This window comes from Suricata suricatta, chromosome 17 (genome assembly GCF_006229205.1).
Source record: "Suricata suricatta isolate VVHF042 chromosome 17, meerkat_22Aug2017_6uvM2_HiC, whole genome shotgun sequence".
Classification (NCBI taxonomy): Eukaryota; Metazoa; Chordata; class Mammalia; order Carnivora; family Herpestidae; genus Suricata; species Suricata suricatta.
The window spans coordinates 34,198,448-34,204,997 of NC_043716.1; positions in this window are offsets into that span (position 1 = coordinate 34,198,448).

Sequence of the window (6,550 nt, forward strand, 5' to 3'; positions counted from 1 at the left end):
AGAGTGTGGCTCCTCTTTTGAAGACTGTCAGTTTAGCCTCCTACGTGCTGCCTCAGCTCTGGTCTTGGTTCCTGCAGTCCACCCAGTGGTCTTCCAAAACACCAATCAGATCCTCTAACTCTGCTTAAATGCCACCGAGGACTCCTCACAACAACAGCAATAATCCCCAAAGTGTGGCCTGGAATACATCCATCCCAAGAGATGCTCCTGAAGAAATAGTTTGGGAATTAGCACGTTTGGAAAATGCTTTTTGCTGGAGCTCCCCACCCCTTGGAGATGCACATAAACATCATAAAAGCCCTGAGAAGTCCTGCATACAACCAAGTTCGCTTGTTTGGGACAACTTTCCAAACTTATTCCATTACATACCACCTTTTTTTTTTTTTTTTTTGGCAAGAAATACCTATCAACAGCCACCACATCGCCCAACAAAACATACTTGGGGAAGCAGGGAACTGAATGGTAAAGCCCCAAATCCATTCAAGGAGAGGAAGGGCAGCTGTGACACTACAAGCCCTGCCTAAGCAAGCACCCAGGGAGCATTAAGGGAGCATCACCAGCCTAGGATGCCACAGAGGAGGTGTGGCTTTGAGTGGATATGACAGAGACCCTGGGCCAGGAGAGCCCTCCAACCCCTCCCCCTCCATATGTTGTCTCCACATCTGAACACGGATGTCCTGAGCAAAATGTGTGCATTTCTGGACCTGGTACACCCTGAGTAGATCTTCGGTCCCAGCAGCCCCTGACTAGAAGGTCTCTGAGATGCTTTGCAGTTATGAGAGCTCCCCGCAAAAGAATATTCCAGCTTGTCAAGTAGATAGTCATAGAGGCCATTGTCCCAATGGATCAGCTACAGCAAGAACCTTGTATGGTTGGAAAAGCACAGGCTTTGAGGCAGAATCCTGGGCTCCCATCCTGATCCCATCACTTACTGGGAGCTGTGGGGCCTTGGGTAGGTCATCCAATCTCTCTGAACCCGTTTTCTCCCGTGTAAAATGGAGAAATAACAGCAGCTTTCAAGCTTGTTGGTGCAGTCAGGGTTCAAACCGAGGTCTCGATGCCTCCAAAGCCATTTGGGTTCATTGCCCTGTGGTTTGACTCATCACCTCCAAAGTTCCAGAAGTTTCCAAGGGTAGGATTAAATTGCATCATTCATTCATTCATTCAATCCAAATATTTATTGGGCACCTACAGTGTGCCAGGCGCTGGGGAAATAATGCCAAGGACAAACAAGCCAGGTCTATGCCTGTGCAGAGCTCACATCGGTGGAGATGGAATCATTTGCTCATTTACTCAAGACTGAGTCAGGCACAGTGCTGGGCTCCGGCCCGTGCATCGTGTTCACAGAGCACTTGTGCCATCACTGTTCCATTTGTTCCCCGTGACAACGTGACAAGACAGGAAGTACTGGGGTTACTGTTCCACTTTGTAGGTAGGGAACTATAAGTTCAGGGAGACCAAGCAGGAAGTTGAGCTGGGAACCAAGATTCTCTTCTCTCTGCGGGAATTCTCTGACGGCCTCCTCTGGGCCGGGTGCTGTGTTCACAGTGCAGTGCGAACATCCCCTTCTGGCTTCATGTTGCTGGCAGCCTTCTTTTGCTGGCCTGTCCCTGTGCTCCTCAGTCCTGAGACCCTGACCCTCCCTCACGAGACCCTCAGCCATGGACCTTCCATGTGAACAGGCTGCATATCAACTGAATCCCCAAATGCCAGCCCCTCAGTGCTCCCCCTTTGCAGTCCAGGAAATCCTTCCTGCACTTGAACTTCCCGTACCTTGCAGGCCAAGGCTGGTCCCTCCCGGGGGCTCTTTTGAGTGGAGCAATGCTTAGGGAAGACTGGGACAACTCAGTCCCTCCCCAAATGCCAGCATATGAGCCAAAGGTGTGGCAGACCTGCACTAGCAACCAAGGGGGTGCTCACTATGGGGGCCCCCTGGGGCTGAAGGGAGGAGCAAGGAGCCAAGGGGGATCTTCCAAAGCCAATGGGACCAGCAACTAGAGTAGGAGGGGAAGACAGAGTAAGGAGGGGGCAGATGATGAGCCCACCATCATTTCACGGGGGTCCGGGGGAACTAAAGGCAGGATGGGATTCTAGAGGGAGATGCTTCATGGGGAGGGAGGGATAGTGGCGCCAAACACCCAACTCCTGTCAGCTGGGCCAGCCGTGGCTGACAAATCCAGTCCCCAAACCCCTTCTGAGTACCCCCTCCCCCTCCCCCTCCCCCTCCCTCCCCCTTTTCCCTCCTCCTCCCCTTCCTCCAGAAAGACCCCTCAGATCATCTGCAGGCCACCAGAGCCCTGTATGTCTGCCCAGCTCTGGCACCGACACTGGGCCACACTCTATCTCGTCCATCACACAGGGGCTCTGGGAGGGGGGCCAACAGCGGTGAGACTGCAGGTTTCCGAAGAGCACCTTCTGCAGGCACAGAGCACTGGCACCTGAGCTCCCTCTGCGTCCCAGGCCAGCACCGGCGGCAGAGACCTTCAACTCCACTGGATGCCGACTGTTCCGCAGGTGTTTACAGCCTCTCTCCCGTGCTCCTGGCACATGGCCCTCTGCCTGGATCCCGTCTCCTCTTTCAACCCCTGGCCCTGGTTCTGACCCACGTTATTCCTCTAGCCCTGCCGGCAGCAAGGAGTCTAATCAAAATCATGCTCACTGCAGTTTTCCACGCATGCCTCTTGCCTGCCAGGTTTTGGGGGTGGGGTTGGGGGTGGATAGTTTGAAGGACCTGGGGTAGAAGTGCGTATTCTTATGCTCTTCTTAGCGTTCCCTCCAGGGCCTTCCCAAGGAGGAGAATTTTCATGTCCACGAATTCACTCATTCCCGGGAGAATGGAGAGGCATTCTTCTTTCCTCTTTGCTGGCGGGAAACCCGGAAGGTGGGAATCCTGGAGACACCCTCGGCACAATCCTCACCCCTTACAAATCCCTTGCCAACTCCTAGTGCAAGCCAGCATCAGCTTCCACCTGGACCCCTGCCGTCACCTCCTGACAGGTTTCCCCACCCCTACTCTCCTTACCCCCCCAATCTGCAGCCAACCTGAAATGTTCTTGTCACCCCTAGCACAATCCCATAATGCTAAGTGGGTGCCTCTGCTTGTAGATCAGGTTTTAAACATGACCTAGAAGACTCCACATGGTCAGTCTCTGCCCAACTCTTACTTTATTCATTCCCTTTGCTCTTTGTACGGTAGCCATGTCTGTTCCTCCCAGCTCCTTGGACATGCTCCCTCCTGCCACAGGGCCTTTGCATATACTGTTTTTGCTGCCTGGACCATTCTTCCATTCCCTCAGGTTTCAGCGTGGGCATCGACTCTTTGGGGCAAGCCCCTCAGCTGCCCTGGCTGCTCAAATGCTCCGTATATACTCTCAGGACATTACCTTTGCCCTTTTCCTCGTGCTGATGACCACTGTCATTCATGTGGTTACTGAATTGATGTCTGCTCCTCATGAGATTGTGGGCTCCATGTGGGCAAGAGCCAGGTCAGCTTTGGTCTCTCTGTATCCTCAGGGCGCAGGGCCTGACACCTAGTAGGCTCTCAATAAACAGTTGCCGTTTGAACAAGCTGGGAAAGCCACGTCCTCCACTCCATCTCTCTGCTCTACCAGCAGAGTTTGCTACCCAGGAAGCAGTGTCCAGGGACTGGGTGCAGAGGAGGGTACCCACTAGAGTAGCGAATCCTGCCACACCGCTGCAGCTGCTCCCCTCAGTGGCCTGGCTCTCAGCCTTGGCGGCCCCGGGCTGACCACACCTTTAGCCTTGAAAGTGTGCTTCCCCAGGCCTGTCCCAAAGCAGAGGAGGGGGACACTTCAGTCCCTTGCTGAACAGGCAGAGGCCCGGTGGGAAGGAAAAGGATGAAAAGGAAAGAAAGGGAAGACAGAGCATCTGCAAAGAGACGTCGGGTGACTGGAGAAGGGTTCATGGAGGCAGAACATTGGCCTTTTCTGGAGGCACCTTGAGAAAGTGACTCACCCTCTCTGGTCCTTTGGTTGCCCCAGGGAGGTGGGAGGTGGGGGGATCATAATCTCTTTCTTCAGCATCTCTCTCATGGGAAGGGAAGAAATGAAGAAAAGGCCATCAACTACCCAGACAGAGCCTGACAGCTTCCCCTGAGCAATCCTGGAGGGCTTTCTGGAGGAGAGGAGCTCCCCGGAAGCCACAGGCAGCCTGGCAGAGTAGCTGAAAAGCAGAAGGCAGCACGCAAGGAGAAGTAGGGTGACCAGACTCTAGCAGAGGACACAGGGAGGTAGGATTCACTCTGTCCCCTTGATACGTCCGGGCGTGTCACTGTCCTCTTAGAATTCTCCAGAGGCCCCCATGTCACTCAGACAAAAACCAGAGAGCTCGCTCCCTGCCTTCATCCTCTGTCTCCACTCAGCCTGACTCCCGCTGCTCGGCCACACCGCGCTCCTCTCCCACTTCTCAGGCAGCTCCCTCCTCCTGGCTTCATTGGGCCCCACAAATCCCTCCCTCACCCTCAGCAAGGCTTTGCTCAAGTGTCACCTTCTCAGGGAGGCCTCCCGTGAGGATGTTATTGAAAATCACAGCCCTCCCTTACCCGGCTCTGCACTCTCCATTCCCTTTACCTTGCTTCTTCCTCCCCAGAGCAAGTACACCCACTCTGATTTACTCATTCTCTCTCATGAGAAAACAGGCTCCACAGTCAGCACCTGGGACAGTGCCTGGCACGTAGTAGGTGCCCCATAACAATGGTAGAATGGCTGAGAGCAGAGCAGGGTCCAAGGGGGCTGGGAGCCTGAGAACAGAGTGGGAAATCATTTCTTCAGGCTCCTTGATCGGCTGGCAGGAAGGAGGCCCAGAGTGGTTGGTCAGCTCGCGAATAGTCACCCAGCACCTCTGTCCCAGGCCCTGTGACGACCGGCCCAGCTCTCCCTCCTCTCTTGTCAGAGTCCTCCCTGGGTGCCAGGGCTCCTGGCATCTGGCATCCATCAGTCCCTTCCAGAAGTCCTTGTGAAATGGGGCGAGGGAGGGGGGGCTAAAACGATCCCAGACTGGGGGCAGGCGGGGGTGTATGGGTGAGCTGCTTCTGTCCCCAAGCCCCCTCCCCCACAACAGCTCTGCCCAGAGCTGCCAGCCCACTGTCTTCACCACCCCCAACACCCATGGGCCAGGAGGAGGCTGTTGCTAACCACACACAACTCCCGGCTCCGGGTGGGAGGGGGGAAGAGGGGAGCTGGCAGGAGGGAACCGGGGCAAGCAAATGGGACCTGACAGGGGCCGGGCACCTCAGGCAAAGAATGTAAATAAAAATCAGTAAATATTTAGGGGAAATGGAATGGGAAGTGGGAGAGGGAGGGGTAGAGGGGACGTGTTGGATTTCCAACAACATCTGGAGGGCAGTCCCCTCCACCTCCCCCACAGCCCACCCCACCTCCTGTGGGGGGTTGCGGCGTGAGAGGGGCGCTGGCTCGAGGCCGTGTATGTGTGTGTGTGTGTGTGTGTGTGTGTGTGTGTGTGTGTGCGCGTGTGTCCGTGCCGAGCTGTCTAGATGCCTGTGTGCTTGGGGGCAAGTTCGATGGTCTAGAGTGTTTGCTTGGCCAAGCGCACACAAGGCCAGTCTCCCCCAGTCCCAAACTGAGTGCTCCCTTCTGGGTCCTTCCTTCCACAGGGCCCTGCTGCGAGCCAGGAAGTGGACATTCCAGGACCAAAAGACAGGGTCCCTATCCTCAAAGCGCTTCTAACTGAAAGGATGATGACAACACACGCGGAGGGCCCTGATGGTCGTCAGCTCAGGGGTCTATGCACCCAGGCCAGTGGGGAGTGACAGGAAGTGTAGATCAGGGAGGACTTCCAGGAAGAGGAGAATTATGAAAGTCCAGGGAGAGCTGGATGAGGAAAGAACACGTGTGTTGGAGGGAAGTTCATTTTCAGGGAGAGGTAGGATCATAGAACGTCATGGGCAAGGTGACAAAGGATAATGAGCAGTGGGACAAAGGGCGCTGACGTCTTGCCTAGCCCCAGGACAGACTCCAAACCAAGAGCCCAGCAGTCAACCAAGGGCACAAGAGGAGACCCTGCAGGATGGGCCAGGCTCTGTCTCCCTATCCTTCTCTCCTACAACATCCTGATGAACCTTTTCCAGGGCAAGGGTTACATCCCCCCCTTTCTCTGTAGCCTCCCATTCCACCCTGGCAGCCAACTCTGGGCCTTGCCCCTAGTCCCTGTCCCACAGTGGGAGCACAGCTCAGAGCCCTGGGGCCTGGGATGTCCCATCAGCCCTACTCTCTCACTTTTACGAGGGAGGAAAGTAAGGCCCAGAGAAGGGAAATGACTTGCCCCAGAGTCCATGGTAGTAAATAGTAGAGCCAGGGCTGGAATCAGGGCCCTTGGTTCATGTAGGAGGAAGGGAAGATGGGTGGGGAGACCCTCAGTGCTCTGTGACGCTTCACACTCTGCCTTCAGGACTCCTCGGGGTCCAGGCTGTTGGCAGATTATGTGTGCTGACCGTGCTCACCTCTGCACACACGTCCCCACTTGGCTTGTCCCTTCCCCAGCGCCTGTAGATGTCTTTTTCTCTGGCCCCTCC